Source organism: Microcaecilia unicolor, chromosome 3 (genome assembly GCF_901765095.1).
Source record: "Microcaecilia unicolor chromosome 3, aMicUni1.1, whole genome shotgun sequence".
Taxonomy (NCBI): Eukaryota; Metazoa; Chordata; class Amphibia; order Gymnophiona; family Siphonopidae; genus Microcaecilia; species Microcaecilia unicolor.
In genome coordinates this window covers 433,757,098-433,773,670 of record NC_044033.1, presented here as the reverse complement: position 1 = coordinate 433,773,670, position 16,573 = coordinate 433,757,098, and the positions used below count along the sequence as shown (strand labels likewise).

Sequence of the window (16,573 nt, the reverse complement as noted above, 5' to 3'; positions counted from 1 at the left end):
TAGGCGGTTTCCTCAGGGCAGTTAGTGCAGTGCGCGTTGGCGGGCGCCATTTTTTCCTCTCAGGCGCAACCCACTCCGCACGTGGTAGTTGATAGACAAGAGGCGCAGCGCGCTTCTCTGGCACATGCTCTGATGGAGGGAAGCAATGTACAGAGAGCAGGGGAGTCCCTTGCAGTTCCTTTTTCCTTGGATTTTGTTCTATTAATGCACAATGACTTTCTTTTGAGGAAGTCAGGAGCTTCTCTTCAGGCAGCCCCATCTCTTCCTAACCAAACTTCGGTTGCTGCAGCCTCTCAGTCTTTCCTGCCAAAACATCCCTGGGTGGAGATTTTGGATCCCGAGGAGCTATCTGACACAGATTGCCTGGTTTTGTCTCCATGCTCTCCCTCAGAATCTTTTGGATTTGGCAGATGAGGTCACCCTGCCCTCTGAGGAGGGGGATGATCTGATGGCTGCCCACATTTTTCACAGGGAAGAGCTTCCCTCCCTGATAGGGTTTTTGAGGTTTTGGCCATTTCGCCCCTGAATCGTCAGGGGGAACAGGTCCGGTGCCCTCTATTATGTCTGGCACCAAATGTTCACCTCGTTCCTTTCATGTGCATGAGGCCATGAAGATCCTTATTTCAGCGCAGTGGGATACGCCGGACAGTGGGCTTAAGGTTGCTTAGAGCTACAGTGGGGGAAATAAGTATTTGATCCCTTGCTGATTTTGTAAGTTTGCCCACTGACAAAGACATGAGCAGCCCATAATTGAAGGGTAGGTTATTGGTAACAGTGAGAGATAGCACATCACAAATTAAATCCGGAAAATCACATTGTGGAAAGTATATGAATTTATTTGCATTCTGCAGAGGGCAATAAGTATTTGATCCCCCACCAACCAGTAAGAGATCTGGCCCCTACAGACCAGGTAGATGCTCCAAATCAACTCGTTACCTGCATGACAGACAGCTGTCGGCAATGGTCACCTGTATGAAAGACACCTGTCCACAGACTCAGTGAATCAGTCAGACTCTAACCTCTACAAAATGGCCAAGAGCAAGGAGCTGTCTAAGGATGTCAGGGACAAGATCATACACCTGCACAAGGCTGGAATGGGCTACAAAACCATCAGTAAGACGCTGGGCGAGAAGGAGACAACTGTTGGTGCCATAGTAAGAAAATGGAAGAAGTACAAAATGACTGTCAATCGACAAAGATCTGGGGCTCCACGCAAAATCTCACCTCGTGGGGTATCCTTGATCATGAGGAAGGTTAGAAATCAGCCTACAACTACAAGGGGGGAACTTGTCAATGATCTCAAGGCAGCTGGGACCAATGTCACCACGAAAACCATTGGTAACACATTACGACATAACGGATTGCAATCCTGCAGTGCCCGCAAGGTCCCCCTGCTCCGGAAGGCACATGTGACGGCCCATCTGAAGTTTGCCAGTGAACACCTGGATGATGCCGAGAGTGATTGGGAGAAGGTGCTGTGGTCAGATGAGACAAAAATTGAGCTCTTTGGCATGAACTCAACTCGCCGTGTTTGGAGGAAGAGAAATGCTGCCTATGACCCAAAGAACACCGTCCCCACTGTCAAGCATGGAGGTGGAAATGTTATGTTTTGGGGGTGTTTCTCTGCTAAGGGCACAGGACTACTTCACCGCATCAATGGGAGAATGGATGGGGCCATGTACCGTACAATTCTGAGTGACAACCTCCTTCCCTCCGCCAGGGCCTTAAAAATGGGTCGTGGCTGGGTCTTCCAGCACGACAATGACCCAAAACATACAGCCAAGGCAACAAAGGAGTGGCTCAGGAAGAAGCACATTAGGGTCATGGAGTGGCCTAGCCAGTCACCAGACCTTAATCCCATTGAAAACTTATGGAGGGAGCTGAAGCTGCGAGTTGCCAAGCGACAGCCCAGAACTCTTAATGATTTAGAGATGATCTGCAAAGAGGAGTGGACCAAAATTCCTCCTGACATGTGTGCAAACCTCATCATCAACTACAGAAGACGTCTGACCGCTGTGCTTGCCAACAAGGGTTTTGCCACCAAGTATTAGGTCTTGTTTGCCAGAGGGATTAAATACTTATTTCCCTCTGCAGAATGCAAATAAATTCATATACTTTCCACAATGTGATTTTCCGGATTTAATTTGTGATGTGCTATCTCTCACTGTTACCAATAACCTACCCTTCAATTATGGGCTGCTCATGTCTTTGTCAGTGGGCAAACTTACAAAATCAGCAAGGGATCAAATACTTATTTCCCCCACTGTATGTCGTGTCTTTACGCGCTACCTGCTCCTGACTTAGACTTGCTAAAGGTCCCTACAGTGGATTCCTTAATCACAGCGGTCACTAAGAAAACCACTGTCCATGTGGAGGGTGGGACGGCGCTCAAGGACCCTCAGGATTGTAAGTTGGAGACATCAGAGACGGCTACAAGTTAGAATTGGCCCTTGTAAGGGCAAGGTTGAGAAGAAATGGCTATCCGGACATGGTTATTGCTACGATGCTGTAGTCTTGGAAAAGATCCACCTCAATAGCTTATGCTAGGGGTGTGGCGTACCTTCGATTCGTGGTGTGCGAGTTTGGCAATGTCAGCGGCTTCGGTATCAGTTATCCTCTTGTTTCTTCAGGAGGCTGTACAAAAATCACTCTCGTTGAGTTCTCTTAAGGTGCAGGTGGCAGCTCTGGCATGTTTTAGAGGCTGGCTTCAGAGGCGTCCATTGCCTCCCACCTGGATGTGGTTAGTTTCTTGAGGGGCGTAAATCATTCGCGCCCTCCTCACGTGCCAGTTCTGCCACCCTGGAACCTTAATCTACTTCTAAAAGCACTTCAGCATTCTCCTTTCGAACCCTTATTGGGGATTACGATTAAGGATCTCACCTTGAAGGTGATTTTCCTAGTAGCCATTACTTCCGCTCGGAGAATTTCAGAGTTGCAGACCCGTTCTTACAGAGACCCCTTCCTGCGTTTTATGGAGGCGGGGGTGTATCGATCAGGACAGTTTCTTTGTTTTTGCCCAAGGTGGTTTCTCGTTTCCACTTGGGACAGTCCCTGCATTTGCCGGCCTTCCGCCGGGAAGATTACCCTGAGCAATTCCAGGCTCTTTGCTGCCTCGACATGAGACGGGCTCTTCTCAGGTATTTGGAGGTGATGAATGAATTTTGTCTTTGTGACCATCTCTTCGTCCTTTTTGGAGTGAGTAAGAAGGGTCGTATGGCGTCCAAGGACACCATAGCCTGTTGGTCGCGGGAGGCCTTCTCTTCGGCATACATGGCATTGGGCAAGCAAGCCCCTTTGCAAGTTCGTGCTCATTCTATGCGAGCTCAAGCTTCCTCCTGTGCAGAGTCCCGTTTGGTTTCTCTGGAAGATATCTGCGGGGCAGCTACATGGGCTTCGCTCCATACATTCACTCGTCATTATTGGGTGGATGTGGAAGCTCGTCAAGATGCGGTGTATGGCTTGTCTGTGATTTCTGCCGGGTTGGGGGTGTCCCGCCCTACTTGAGGACTGCTTGGGTACATCCCCCAAGTCTCTGGATTGATCTGTGGGACGCCATGGAAGGAAAAATTAATTTTTACCTGATAAATTTCTTTCTATTAGTCCCAACAGATCAATCCAGAGACACCCCCCCCCCCCCCCCCCCCCCCCCCCCCGGGTGTACTGTCTGCGGTTTTGTTGTGGTTGGTTAGTTTTTTTCGGGTTTCCGTTCTGAATGTTCCTTCGTTTGATTATAAAATAGAAGTGGTGGAAGTATGTTGGGCAAGTGGTCTGACAATGTCAGGAGAGTTTTCTATTGTTTCCATTCCACTGCTTTGGTATCGTTCATACTGAGGTTCAGCTGGCTGCACAAGTCCACATATAGCAAACCTCGGAGGTTCTCTCTATCTCCACCTGCTGGTAGAGGGACACAACCCACAAGTCTCTGGATTGATCTGTTTGGACTAATGGAAATCAGGTAAGAATTAATTTTTCCATGTTGTTTTGAGGAGAGGTGCTTGACTGAGATTGAATACTGTTAAAATGAGGGCTAATACCCTGTCTTGCAACCCCCCCCCCCCCCCCCCCCCCGTGAACATGATGATGTAGTGACCATAACTAAAACAGGAGGACTGAATTGGCTTCTTAAACAATAACACTTGAAAGTAGTAGCAGTGATAATTCATTAACATACTGCAGCAGCTCAGATACAGAAAAGGTGCTCCTATTCAGCTGTATCACCATTCTTTTTGCTAAGGAACCTTTTTATCCAGAGAAACGGACTAGTTTCTTCCTCAGATATAATAGGCAACCTTTCCATGGCATTTGGTTTTAATTTTGCCTGTGACAGTATGACTAAATAGATCTCGTTTGCTCTAAATACTCAGTTGCTGTGTTCATGAAGATTGTTCTTTGTGAGAAATAAAATATTGCAATGAGGCAGACTGAGTTAAGCTCATCATAACTTCCCAAAATAGATAGAACCACTGCAAGGAGGTTATTCTCGCTGCTGCTAGATTTTTGTGGGTGAACTGAAAAAAAACATGCCTGGGTGGGAGTAAGCACACATTTTTCTTTTTTTTTTTTTTTTTTTTCTTTTGCAAAATTATAGTTTATTTTACAAGTAAATACTTGTTAAGCAAAACAGACATATATTTTCTGTATTTTAACAGCAGTTAAGGAAAAAGGATAATAAAAAAAAACATTATTAATCTTCTTTAGACCACGAAAATAAGGGAGGAATTTCAGGAGAAAAACTTAGGGATAGGTTCATAAGTGGATATTGCTTTGCACATTTTTGCTCAGACCTTATAAATCTTAATCTCAGACGTCAAGTTGTTACTAATTTCTTAGATTCTACAAAAGTTCTTAATTGTTCTGGATAGAAAAAGATATATTTAAGATCTAGATATTTTATTACACATTTACAAGGATAATTAAGATAAAATGAAGCACCTAGTGCCAAAACATCCTTCCTAATAGCAAGAAAAGCTCTTCTTCTATCCTGAGTTTGTCTGGTTAAATCCATATACGTTCACCATAGAATAAGGATTGAGAATTTCTGAAGAATAAGTGTTTAACCGCTTCTAAATCTTGTTCAAATACGAAGGAAACAATTAGTCATACACTCAGAACTTTCTGACATAGAAAGTTCTAACATTTCAGTCACATTCAAATTTTCTAGGTCTTTTCTTTGTATTTGAGTATTCACATCCAAATCTGCATCCATTTTTTTTATTTGGAATATAGTATATTTGATTAATTGCAGGAATATGTTCAGAAGAATATTTCAAAACTTCAAGGTATTTCTTAAATGCATCCAGAGGACTGATCCCCAAGGATTTAGGAAAATTTAAAAAACGTAGGTTTAGTCTTCCGATTATAGTTTTCCATCTGTTCTATTTTTCTGTGAATCAGGTTTTTAACTTTTATAGTCGTGGAAAATTCTTGTAGTTTTTTTTACCTCTTACTTAAGCTCAGTCATTTGGTTATTTGATTCTTTTTTAATTCCATCTAAAGATTTAGAAAATATTTCAATAGTACTCACTAATGTGGCGATCTCTTCAGTTGAATTAGTCAGCTTGGTGTCTAGTTGTTGGAGAGCAGTCCAAATGCTCTCAAGCGTTACCGTCTCCGGTTTTAATAACAAAGCTCTAGGCTGAGTTTGAAGATCAACAGGATCCAAACCTCTGCTGGCTCGATTCTCCTCAGTGCCTTCTTGGGTTCCCCCTGCATCGACTTCCGATAGAGGTATTCCCACCTGAGAGAGAGGCCCAGCGGGTGGATTGAGCTCCGGGGGTAATAAGGTGATATTCAGCCCTAAGTCTCGAAGGTCTCCTCTCAACGAAACAGCAGGGCCCCTCTTGGTGTGTAAGCACACATTTCAATCCATGTACTATGCTACCCTAAGAATTTTTATAGCATAATTCTTTTTTCTTTTCCGAAGGATTTTTTTTTTTTTCATTTAACTTCACTGTATCCATCTTTCTACCCAGCTTGAAGTTCTTCATTCTGCTTTCAAAATTCTACCAGACCATTCCTGAACTATCATTGTAGACTATTCAAAGATTTGGCTTTTTATCCAAGGGTTCTTGGATTAAGTTGCAGCAAATTATGTTTGGAAGCATTTTAAGTTCCATAAATGCAAGAGAATTTGCATAATCACTGGAAGGGTAATTTTTTGCCATTGGCCAGATGGGCTTCTACAGTCTCTAACCCACAAATGACAAAAGACCAAAAGATGATTCGGCAACTCCAGCATTGGAAGAACTGAAGCGGATGCCTGACAGACTTCTACAATCTGTATCGCACAAATGGCAAAAAGACAGGTGACGTTTCAACAACTTTGTTGTAGATCACTTTGTCACATGCTGTGCAGCTCAGGGGGGAGGGGAAGACACCTTGACTGTAAGTTGAATACTGTCAGTAATACTTGGGCATGAAATATGGGTAAAATCAAGACTACATCATGTTTGGCTACCTATATGGTTGGCATGGTGGAGACTTGACAACTAGCAATGAAGCATGTGTGACTGGGGCCCGCACAGATTGGTGGACACAACTCTGACCACCTTGTTGGACAGACTGGATGGACCATGCAGGTCTTTACCTGCTGTCATTTACTGTGTGTGTTACTTTGTTTTTAAAAAGCATTTCCATAAAGAAAGCATTTTAGAAAATGTGCCCCCTCCAGTGTATAGGTAAAAACGTGCATTTTAGTCTGCATATATGCACTTTTTACCTGCATTTGGGAGAGGTGGGGGACAGGAGAATATGGACAGAGTTCTTACTTTATACACATTCTGTTGGATTGTTAAAAACTACCTACACCAAATAAGTGGTGTAAGTTTGCTGTGAACTTCTGTGCACATAAAGAAGGCTGAAAGAACATGAAGACAAACTTGCCACAGGGGCTAAAACTCACAGTAACAACTTTTTCAGGTACATCATAAGCAGAAAGCCTGCGAGGGAATCCGTGGGATCATTAGATCACGAAGGAGCAAAAGGGATGCTCAGGGAGGACAAGGCCATACTGGAGAAACTGAATGAATTCTTTGCTTCAGTCTTTACGGAAGATGATGTAAGAGATCTGCCTTTATCAGAAATGGTTTTCAAGGGTGATAATGCAGAGGAACTTAAAGAAATCTCAGTGAACCTGGAAGATGTGCTGAGCCAGATTGACAAATTAAAGATTAGTAAATCACATGGACTGGATGGCATACATCAAGGGTATTCAAATCAATCATGATATGGCTGATCTACTGTTAGAAATATGTAACCTGTCGTTAAAATTGTCCGTAATACCTGAAGATTGGAGGGTGGCCAATGTGACGCTGATTTTTTTTTTTTTAAGGTTCTAGTGGTGATCTGGGAAATTACAGACCGGTAAGCCTGACGTCGGTGCCGGGCAATAAAGAATACAATTACAGAACACATAGACAAACATGGTTAAATGGGACAGAGTCAGCGTGGGTTCAGCCAAGGGAAGTCTTACCTCATCAATTTGCTTCATTTCTTTGAAGGCGTGAATAAACATTTGGATAAAGGTGAGCCTGTTGAATGTAGTATATCTAAATTTTCAGAAAGCTTTTGATACAAGTTCTTCATGGGAGACTCCTGAAAAAATTAAAGTCATGGGATAGGAGGCAAGGTTCTGATATGGATTAGGAATTGGTTATTGGACAGAAAACAGAGGGTAGGGTTAAATGGTCATTTCAGTGGAGGAGGGTGTAGTGCCGCAGGGATCTGTATTGGGACCGTTGCTATTAAGTATATTTATAAATGATATGGAAATCAGGACGACAAGTGAGGTGATCAAATTTGCAGATGATACAAAACTATCAAGGTTGTTAAAACACGTGTGGACTGTGAAATATTACAGGAAGACCTTATGAAATTGGAAGACTGGGCATCCAAATGGCAGATGAAATTTAATGTGGACAAATGCAAGGTGATGCACATTGAAAAGAATAATCTGAATTATAGTTACCTGATGCTAGGGTCCACCTTGGGAGTCAGCACTCAAGAAAAAGATCTGGGTGTCGTTGTAGATAATACACTGAAATCTTCTGCTCAGTGTGCAGCAATGGCCAAAAAAACACAGGATACTAGGAATGATTAGGAAAGGGATGGTGAATAAGACTGAAAATACTATAATGCCTTTTTGTCGCTCTATTGTGTAACTACACCTTGAGTATTGCATTCAATTCTGGTTGCCATATCTCAAAAAGATATAGGGGAATTATAAAGAGTTTAAAGAAGAGTGACCAAAATGATAAAGGGGATGGAACTCCTCTCATATGAGGAAAGGTAAAGAGGTTAGGGCTCTTCAGCTTGGAAAAGAGACGGATAAGGGGAGATATGATTGAGGTCTACAAAATCCTGAGTGATGTAGAATGAGTAGAAGTAAATCAATTTTTTAGACTAGGGAACACTCGAGGAAGTTGCATGGAAATACTTTTAAAACAAATAGAAGGAAATATTTTTTCACTCAACAAATAGTTGAGTAAAACTCTGGAACTCATTGCTAGAGGATGTAGTAACAGCAGTTAGCATATCTGGATTTTTAAAAGGTTTGGATAAATTCCTGGAGGAAAGTCTATAGTCTGCTATTGAGACAGACATGGGGAAGCAACTGCTTGCCCCAGGATTGGTAGCATGGAGTGTAGCTATTAATTGGGTTTCTGCCAGGTGCTTGTGTCCTGGATTGGCCAGTGTTTGGAAAACAGGATACTGGTCTAGATTGACCATTGGTCTGAGCCAGTATGGCTACTCTTATTTCCACTTCTGTTTGTAATGGCAAATATATAAATTCTGTTAGAAAATTAGTTATCCCAAAAAGCTTTCAAATTTATGGACTAGGATTTAGGGCTACTCCTTGAATGATAGTTAGATAATCCAGTATGGGTGTCCAGGTTGGTTGCTCATCATGGTGTTTGTTCTTACAGTCTTCTGTAGTATAAATAGTCCTACTGGTTCAGACAGATGGTCCATTTAACCCAGTATTCTGCTTCCAACACTGGCCAATGTAGATCACGAGTACCTGGCAGACTTTTAAAGAGTAGCAAGGTTCCATGCTACCAACCCACTATTATGTAATCGCTTTCCCCATATCTACCTTAATAGCAGATTCTGGATGTTTCCTCCAGGAGCTTTTTAAACCTATATATTTATTTATAACAGCATTATATCCCACATTATCCAGAGAAGTGTGGTTCAATGTGGCTTACAAAGATAGATGGTTACAATGTCACAAAGATGGCAGTGCCATGAATAGATGGTTACAAGGTCACAGACATGGCAGTGCCATGAGGAGATGGTTACAAGGTCACAGACATGGCAGTACCATGAGGAGATGGTTACGGGGTTATAGAGATGTCAGTTCCATTAGGTGATATTATATATAAGGTGACATTGTATAATGAAAATCATACAGGAAAAGATGAAGTATACAAAGGAAGACTTTGTTGAAGATGATGATTGGACTCAATGGGCAGATGTTGATTAAGGCTTAGTGGTGAAGGATGAAATATATCTAGGACATAGGTAGATGGTATTCAGTGTTTATGATCATAATGGTGCACTGTATGGGTGTGTGGATAGGTCTTGAGTTGTTTGCAGAAGTTTGTGTAGGTATTCAGTGTTCTGATGGTTTGGGGTGAAAGTTAAAATGGAAAACATGATTTTGTCCCTCATGGAAAGCCATCTGCAGAGTACCCCAAGGCTCTCCCATCTTGCCTATACTGATCAACATCATGATGACACCATTGGCCAGACTGCTACTGGTAGATAGACATGGCTTAAACCCATTCATCTATGTTGATGATGTGTTCATTATTTCACAATGAACTGAATGACATAATCGATAGAATCACAATATCACGGAAGCATGGGCCTCAGCATTCAAGCTGAATAGAGACAAAACACAATTCTACACTGGCTCCTGATCAAAATAATATGACTGACCTGATCTACCACTTCGAAGCACAAAAACTAGAGCTAGAATCTTCCTAACACTAACACTCCATTACCCTAAATGTCAAAAACTCATTTGCAAATTGGTATACTCATTTACAAATCTATATATGTGGTAGATTGATCAGGTCAGTCATATATTCTGGGATGTCACTGAAGATTATTTGGAAAACCATGCTACATAGTTTGAAAGCTATTAAGCTTTTGATCAGGAGCCAGTGTAGAATTGTGTTTTGTCTCTATTCAGCTTGAGCTTGAATGTTGAGGCCCATGCGTCAATGGTATTTAATCCTATTGTGATTCTATCCATTGTCATTCAGTTCATTGTCAAATAATCATGTCTATCTAGCAGTCTGGCCAATGGTGTCGTCATGGTGTTGATCAGTATAGGTGAGATGGGAGAGCCTTGGGGTACTCCGCAGATGGCTTTCCATGAGGGACGAAATCATGTTTTCCATTTTAACTTTAAGACCGAAGTACGGTTTGATGGTCTATGATGTCGAATGCCGACGACATGTCAAATTGTAGGAATCGGATTTTTTTCCCCTACTAATTTATTTTGGTATTTATGTCCCACATTTTCCAATAAATGTTGTTTAAACGTGGCTTACACAAATAATAAAGTACTTATAAGAGGGCTGAGTGTGTTCTTTCCTAAAGCTGGCAATGAGTGTAGTTAAGACCATTTCGGTGCTGTATTGTGGTCTGAAGCCTGATTGAGAGTTGTGACGTATTGAGAACTTGGACAGGTGTTCCATGAGTTGCTTGGCATCACTTCTTACATAGTAACATAGTAAATGATGGCAGATAAAGACCTGTACAGTCCATCCAGTCTGCCCAACAAGATAAACTCATTTTACATGGTATGTGATACTTTATATGTATACCAGAGTTTGATTTGTCTTTGCCATTCTCAGGGCACAGACCGTAGAAGTATGCCTAGCACTCTTTTTGTACTAAAAGTTCTGAAGCTAATGTTGAAGCCCCTTAAAATTTACACTCGAGCCCATCCATATCTATTCAGTCATGATCAGGGCGTAGACCGTAGAAGTCTGCCCAACACTGGTTTTGCTTCCTAATTACCGGCGTCGCCACCCGATCTCCGCTAAGATTCCATGGATCCATTCCTTCTAAACAGGATTCCATTGTGTTTTTCCCACACACATTTGAATTCCATTACCGTTTCATCTCCACCACCTCCCACGGGAGGATATTCCATGTATCCACCACCCTCTCTGTGAAAAAATACTTCCTAACATTACTCCTGAGTCTGCCCCCTTCAACCTCAATTCAAGTTCTCTAGTTCTACTGCCTTCCCGCCTCCGAAAAAAGGTTTGTTTGCGGATTAATACCTTTCAAATATGTGACCGTCTGTATCATGTCACCCCTATTTCTCCTTTCCTCCAAGGTATACATGTTTCAAGTCGGCAAGACTCTCATACGGTTTGCAACACAAATCCATACCAATTTTGTAGCTTTTCTTTGCACCGCTTCCAGTCTTTTTACATCTTTAGCAAGATACGGCCTTCAAAACTGAACACAGTACCCAAAGTGGGGCCTCACCAACGACTTGTAGAGGGGCATCAACAGTTTTTCTTCTGCTGGTTATACCCCTTTCTATTTGCGTTGTCACATTGCTTCATCGCTTTCAGATCCTCTACACTTGGCATTAAATTTTAAGTAATAATCCACTCAAGCTTTGAAATTAAAGGAAACTCCAAACACAGCTTCACACACACTGCATGCACAAATGCTGAATACTCCCGCTGTCACCCAACTAGCCACACAGAACTACACTTCGTTTTTCGATACAGCAGATTGGACACAGGATTGTAATCTCTGATGTAGCGTTGTAACCCCTGATGCTGCGGAAGGGAAACGGGGATTCCCTGTTGGGTAGACCAGCTGGTGGTATTAAGGACAGCAGAACATTGCAGCGATTGGACTAAAGGCTAAGTTTATGGCTGGATCACCAGTATTGAACTGATATAAACTGGACTAATAGAATTGAAAGCAATTGATTTGAACTATATTCTGTGTTCTGTAAGCATATATACACGTTTGTTACCCCATTAGTTGATGTGAGAGAGGTAGTCAACATTTATTTAGACACACTAAGGAGTACCAAGTGGAGTTTTTTTGAGCCAGATGATGGTACACCGGGCCCACGCCTTATAGTCCAAAGTTTGGGGCTGGCTGGGTGGCGTTACTGAGGCTTTTTTTCTCCATTGCTAAATGCTTAGTTCTGTGTGGCTGGTTGGGTGACAGCGGGAGTATTCAGCATTTGTGCACGCAGTGTGTGTGAAGCTGTGTTTGGAGAATCCATTAAATTTTAACTGCCAGACCCTCAACCATTCTTCTAAAAGTTGGAGATCCCTTCTCATTGTTTCTACTCACTCCAGGGTATTGCTATTTTCATGTCATCCACAAAACGACAAGCCTTTCCTTCAAACCCTTCAGCAATATCTCCCACAAATATATTAAACAGAATAGGCCCCAGCACCAACCCCTGAGGAACTCCACTGCTCACCTTCCTTTATTCCGAGTGGATTCCATTTACCACCACCCTCTGCCACCTGTCATTCAACAAGTTTCCTATCCAGTTCACCACTTTCAGTCTTAAGTTCTACCCTTTCAGCTTATTCACGAGTCTTCTGTGGTGGACCATATCAAAGGCTTTACTGAAATCCAGGTAGATTACATCTAGCACACATCTTTCATCCAGTTCTTTGGTCATCCAGTCAAAGAAGTCAATAATATTTGTTTGGCAGGATTTTCCTTTGGTAAAGCCATGTTGCCTCAGGTTCTGTAACCCGTTGGCTTCTAGAAAGTTAACTATCCTTTCTTTCAGCAGCAACTCCATTATTTTTCCTACCACCGATGTGATACTTACCGGTCTGTAGTTTCCCACTTCTTCCCTGTCTCTACGTTTGTGAAAAGGGACCACATCCGCTCACCTCCAATCCCATGGAACCTCTCCTGTCTCTAAAGATCTATTACATAAATCTTTGATGTCCTGCCAGAACCTCTCAGAGCTCCTTCAGTATCCTGGGATGTATCCCTTTAGGCCCCATAGCTTTGTCCACCTTCAGATTCTGAAGCTGTTTTTGGCTATGGGGGGTATGGATTCTACCAGCCTATAGTTTTAGATATCGTTTTTATTTTGTTTTGCATTTTTAGGTATTGGTGTTAGGATGATATTACCTTTCATTTTGGGGAAGATGCCTTCTGATAGCATAGCTATTATATATGCTGTGAGTCAGGGGCGTATCTGGAATCCGGCGGTAGGGGGGGGCCAGAGCCAGAGAGGGGGGGCACATTTTTGCCTCCCTCCCCCCCCCCCCGCCGCCGCCGCCTCTCTCCACCCCCTCCCTGCCGTCAACCCTCCCCCGTTGCTTACTTTTGCTGGCGGGGGGCCCCAACCCCCGCCAGCCGAGGTCCGACCCGCAATCTCCATATTTCGTCTTCCTCCGTGGCCATGTGCTTCAAGGAAGTAACGCTGCAGTGCTGATTGGTTGATTCAACCAATCAGCACTGCAGCGTTACTTCCTTGAAGCACATGGCCACGGAGGAAGACGAAATATGGAGATTGCGGGTCGGACCTCGGCTGGCGGGGGTTGGGACCCCCCGCCAGCAAAAGTAAGCAGCGGGGGAGGGTTGACGGCGGGGAGGGGGGGCCAGGGCGAAATCTGCGGGGGCCCAGGCCCCTGTGGCCCCACGCAGATACGCCCCTGCTGTGAGTTATTCAATGAATTTTGTCGGTGCTTCTTTCAGTAGGTAGTTTGGCCATGTGTACAGTGTGCTTTGGTGAATTTTGTTAGCATTTGACTGTTGACTGCTTTATGGAGCAGCTGGTACAGGAGCCAACAAGAGGAGGAAAAATTCTAGACCTAGTCCTTTTAAAGATGATTTTAATTCTCCAAGGAAGGCTCTAATAGCTTCCTTCACCTCACTTTTTAATCATGCTGGCTGTGGTTTGGCCTTCCTTTCTCCTTTTTTTATACATGGAATATAACTGGCCTGGGCTTTCAGGATGGTATTTTTGAACAGCATCCACGCATGATGTAAATTTTTGACCTTTGCAGCTGCTCCGCCAAGTTTGGTTATTTTTTTTCACTGTTCTCATTTTTTCATAGTCTCTTTTTGAACGTTAAATGCTAACATATTGGATTTCCTGTGTGTACTTCAGAGTTGATGTGAAATCTGATCATATTACAGTCACTGTTATCCAGGGGCCCCAGCACAATTACCTTCTGTACCATGTCATGTGCTCCGCTAAGGACTAGGTCTAGAATAAAGCAGTCCTTGATTTCATCAAATAATATTACCTCTCTAGCATGTCCCAATGCTACATTTACCCAGTCAATATCTAGGTAATTGAAATTACCCATTATTATTATGTTCCCAAGTTTGTTAGTCTCCCTAATTTCTTTCTGGAATAAGCTCCCTCTTCCCCAGAATGTTGCCTAGTTCCTAACAAATCTAAAACCCTCCTCCCTGCACACATCGCCTCATCCATGCATTGAGACTCCAGAGTTCTGCATGTCTCTTGAGTCCTACCCATGGAATGGGAAGCACTTCTGAAAATGCTACCCTAGAGGTTTTGGGTTTCAGCTTTCTACCTAAGATCCTAAATTTGGTTTCCAGAACCTCCCTCCCACATTTCCTATGTCATTGGTACCATGTACCAAGACAGCCAGCTCCTCCCCAGAACTATCTAAAATTATTATTATTAGCATTTGTATAGTGCTACCAGACGCATGCAGTGCTGAACACCTGATACAAAGAGACAGTCCCTGCTCAAAAGAGCTTACAATCTAAATAATACAGACAGACAGTTACGGATGAGGGAAGGTACTGGGTGACGCGTGAGGTCTGCCACCTTTCTCACCACGCAGGCAAGTGACCAGGCAAACCTTGCGTCCACCAGCCACTCAGCTATCTATATGCCTGAAAATCAAATCACCAACTAAAACAGCCATCCTAACTCTTCACTCCGGGGCAGAAGCTCCTGGAGACACATCCTTGGTGCGAGAGGAATTTGCATTCCCTAGCAGTCTGGTCTTGGCTACAGGATTACTTCCAGCTTCACCAGGGTGATGCTGTCCTTTTAGGAGTCCTCCTTCCTCCAAGTCAGCACAGGGGCTGCCAGACCGGAGGTGATACTTCTCTACAATATCCCTGTAGGTCTCCTCTATGTACCTCTGTCTCCCTCAGCTCCTCCAAGTCTGCTACTCTAGCTTCAAGAGAACAGACTCGTTCTCAGAGTTTGGAGCTCTTCGCATCGAGCACACACAGAAGCTAATTACATATAATTAAAACTCTAATGAAAGCTGTCCTCTTGTCCTAATTAGAATAATTGACCCTAAATGAAGAGTTGAGCTAGGGGGTGGGTGGGAGCTGGGGAGGGAGGTGGGCATGAAGACTGAACTAGGCCCTGCTGTTGGCAGAAAATTCAAGTTTTAAAACTAGGGTATGGAGACTAATTAATGAAGTGTGCTTCTTTGTTGTTGTTTTTTTATTCTGTGTTTATCAATAACCTACAATTCCTCTTTTAAACCCAGTCTTTAAGTTACCAAGCACAGAGCAAAATAATTTCACTTACCCAGAGAAATGTCCTCTTCTCTCAGAATGTCTCAGAAAGTTAATGCTTAGAGGTAGAGCTAGAGCTGTGTTTCCCAAGTCCTGGAATATCACTTTGCCAGTCAGGTTTTCAGGATATCCACAATGAATATGCATGAAATATTTGCATAGAATGGAGGCAGTGTATGCATATCAAATTCATGCATATTCATTGTGGATATCCTGAAAACCTGACTGGCAAGGGGGTACTCCAGGATCAACTTGGAAAACACTGAGTTAGAGGATATAGAACAGGTGAATAGACACTGTGAGGGATGGGAAGGGAAAGCTGGGTGCTAATCTTTCCAGGGGAGAAGAAAAAATACAAGCTGTGAGAACTGAGGAAGGTGGAAACTGAGGATGGAAACGGCTATCGACGGTGGAGGATGCAGATTTCCTACTTGAGTCAGCCCTTTATACTGGGGAAATTCTGCTCAAGAAAATTACAATTAATAAGCAGAATGTTTCAGGGTTTTTTGCACACAATTTCTCCAGTAAGTATGGAGTGTTGCATTCTGCTGAACTCTGAACTAAAAACAGTAAGCAAGGCAGAACAATCATAACTCAAGCAAAGATTAATGAGAGCAAAACAGACTGGTCATTCAAAATGCAATGCATTTTGTATGGCTAAGCTCTTTTTGATGAGTAAGCATGTGAAGGGCAGTTCTGTAATCTAGGTGTTTACATTTACATGCCCCTTGCATTCATAAATGCAAATGCACCTAAGTATACATGTAACTTGCAGAAGCACTGGCAGAGCACCTAAGTGCTATTCTGTAAATACATGTAAATGGTAGAATGTAACTTTCATGGGCCTTATATATGGCAAGGCTCCCACTTAAGTGCATAATTTACAGAATGCTGTAAGTTGCATAAGTCCCTTTCACATGTGCAAACACACAGTTATGGCATATCAATGGCTGGTGTAACTGTGGGCATGTAAATTTAAGAAGCACTGATACTGGGTTACGCTAGTGTTCTAGAACAGAATCTGGATGCA

The 16,573-nt window shown here is 43.0% G+C and overlaps 1 protein-coding gene across 2 annotated transcripts in view; it reads left to right on the top strand.

Moving 5' to 3' along the window:
• The window catches only part of HPCAL1 (hippocalcin like 1), a 291,452-nt gene that overhangs the window by 262,730 nt on the left and 12,149 nt on the right, over positions 1 to 16,573 (top strand). The window lies entirely within an intron of this gene.